The 2,841-nt window shown below is 38.8% G+C and overlaps 1 long non-coding RNA gene across 1 annotated transcript in view; it reads right to left on the bottom strand.

Annotated features, from left to right (window-relative positions):
- LOC118478467 overlaps positions 1–2,841 on the bottom strand; it is a 56,658-nt gene that overhangs the window by 53,369 nt on the left and 448 nt on the right. Inside the window, exon 2 of the long non-coding RNA XR_004859063.1 lies at positions 1,148–1,268. This is a non-coding gene — a long non-coding RNA (uncharacterized LOC118478467). The remainder of the gene's footprint in view (positions 1–1,147; positions 1,269–2,841) is intronic.

Consider the following 2,841-nt stretch of genomic DNA (forward strand, 5'->3'; position numbering starts at 1 on the left):
CCCCCCCCCCCCCCCCTCTCTCTCTCTCTCACTCTCTCATCTCGCTCTCTATCTCTCTCTTGACCTTTCTATCTCTCTCTCGCTCCCTTTCTCTAACTTTTTCAGTTTCTCTTTCTCGCTCTCTATCTATCTATCTATCAGTGTGTGTGTGTGTGTGTGTGTGTGTGTGTGTGTGTGTGTGTGCGCGTGTCTCACTCATGTTTTCCTCCCTGCAAGAGTATTGTCCACAATGTATGTACAGTATTGATGCGCTGCACAAAATTATGCATTTGTCGAGTCAAATGTAAAAGCTGTGGGTGTATGGGCCAGAGGCCTTTCAAATCATAATTTTAAAAATCTTAAAATCTTGAAATCTCTCTTACTCACTCTGCCTTTCTCTTTGTCTTTCTCTCTTCCATAATTTTCATGCACACATTTTTCAGGCAATTTCAATTACTTTCTCAAAGATTTTAATAAGAGAACGCCCCTGTGCAGTACCTTCGTTGTACTGTATGCTTCACATCTGCTTCTTTTCTTTGTGGCTTTTGTCCTAATATTTTAGAGAGATGTCAAGAACGCTTGCGTTTAGAATTCAGCCTGGGGTTGTGTTTTTGTTGTGGGTTTTTTTTTTACGCTATAAATATAGTGTTGGATCCTCCTGTTTCTTGGGAGGTTTTCTTTTCTTATTTTTTTGGGTTTTGTTATGCTTATTTTACTTTGTTTTGTTTTTACTCCGTGGATGCCACCTCATTAAATAGCCTTGACCTCCTGCAAACGCCTTCATTCTGAGCATCTTGCTGAAAATAACTTTTGACGACCTTATCCCGAGGGGCAAAAGTGTGTGAGTGTGTGTGTGTGTGTGTGTGTGTGTGTGTGTGTGTGTGTGTGTGTGTATGTGTGTGTGTGTATGTGTGAGTGAGGGAGAGGGGGGGGGAGCTTGTCAGAAAACAGGTAATTGTATAACAAATGGATGCCTCAAGCGATCACACGGAAGGATGTAAGGCCATTCATCTTCTGTTCTTTGAGGCAAAATCGTTTATGAACTGATGGCGTTTGGGTTTCAGCGGGGATGTTGTTCTTCACTCCGTTACGAGTTTGACTTGACAAAGATACGAAAATTCGAGGTTCTAATCAATGTGCCTGCTGGTCCAAACTCCAGTTTGTTCACCTGTATGTCTTCTGTTTTTCAGTCAGTCTGTCCCTCTATTTGCCTGTCTGCTTTTCCGTCCTCATGAGTTAATACAGGTGCCAGGTCTGTCTGCAGCTGTCCAAGGTAAAAGTTTCCATCTCTGTAATTAAAATCAGTTTTCGAAATTTGGATGTGAGATAGACGCATGCATTTCATTTTCTCCTCTCTCTCTCTCTCTCTCTCTCTCTCTCTCTCTCTCTCTCTCTCTCTCTCTCTCTCTCTCTCTCTCTCTCTCTCTCTCTCTCTCTTTCTCTCTCTTTCTCTCTCTTTCTCTCTCTTTCTCTCTCTCCCTCACTCTCTCCCTCACTCTCTCCCTCACTCTCTCTCACTCTCTCTCTCTCACTTTCTCTCTCACTCTCTCTTTCACACTCTCTCTCACTCTCTCTCACACTCTCTCTCTCACTCTCTCTCTCTCTCTCTCTCTCTCTCTCTCTCTCTCTCTCTTCCCCCTTTCTTTCTTTTAACAATATTTTCTCGGGATCGGAAATTAGAATTGAATTTCATATGATCATAAATTAAATGAAAAATAAAATATATAGATCTAGATAAAAATGAATAGATAAATAAATACAACAATGAATTTTAAAAAATATATATTTTTAAATTTAAAATAAAAAGTAAATAGATCAAAATAAAAAGATAAATAAGAACAGTGGGAAAATCATAGACGTTTTCATGAAACGTTGTGTACTATCACGACGAGGGTATATAAGTGAATAAATAAATGAATAAATAAATAAAATAAATAAATAAATAAGTAAATAAATACATTTTTTAAAAATAAAAAAATAATTAATTAATAAATATAAAGATAGATAAGAACAGTGGGAAAATCATAGACGTTTTCATGAAACGTTGTGTACTATCACGACGAGGGTATATAAGTGAATAAGTAAAATAAAGAAATAAATAAAGAAATATAAAGATAAATAAGAACAGTGGGAAAATCATAGACGTTTCCATGAAACGTTGTGTACCCTCACGACGAGGGTATAGTATATCAGTTGACTTGACATATTCAGTTTCACTTGTAAAGGTTATCCTGCACGCTGTTAGTCTCACCTCACACACGGCTCTTTGCAGATCACACATAGTCACACGTGCACGTTGGACACCAAACGTGAGCTAATGCATTTATTATTATACTTGTTTACACGTGGAATTGTGTCTCGTGTTATTCTGAATTTAATTTGTGTGAAAAAAAGGGGAAAGGTGTTTAAGATTTTACGCCCCTACCAACACTATTAGGTTATTAAAGGGGCGGGACCTCTGAGTTTAACGTCCATTTCCGAAAGGAATTGAATGTTTGTGTGTATATGTGTGTATAAGTGTATATTTGTTTGTGTGTCCGAGAGAGAGAGAAAGGGTTAGTATGAAGGAAATAGAGAGATGACTGAGACAGTGAATTAAAAGCATGAAAGGAAGAGAGAGAGAGAGAGAGAGAGAGAGAGAGAGAGAGAGAGAGAGAGAGAGAGAGAGAGAGAGAGAGAGAGAGAGAGAGAGAGAGGGGGGGGGATAAAGAGGGAGTCTGTGAGAATGAGAGAATGGAGAAAGAGAAAGAGTGAGAGAAAGCTGCAGAGATAAAGAGGGAAGACGTGAGAGTGAAAAACTGGAGAAAGAGAAAGATTAAGAGAAAGTTGCTCTCTCTCTCTCTCTCTCTCTCTCTCTCTCTC

The sequence above is a fragment of the Aplysia californica genome, unplaced genomic scaffold (assembly GCF_000002075.1).
Source record: "Aplysia californica isolate F4 #8 unplaced genomic scaffold, AplCal3.0 scaffold00581, whole genome shotgun sequence".
Classification (NCBI taxonomy): domain Eukaryota; kingdom Metazoa; phylum Mollusca; class Gastropoda; order Aplysiida; family Aplysiidae; genus Aplysia; species Aplysia californica.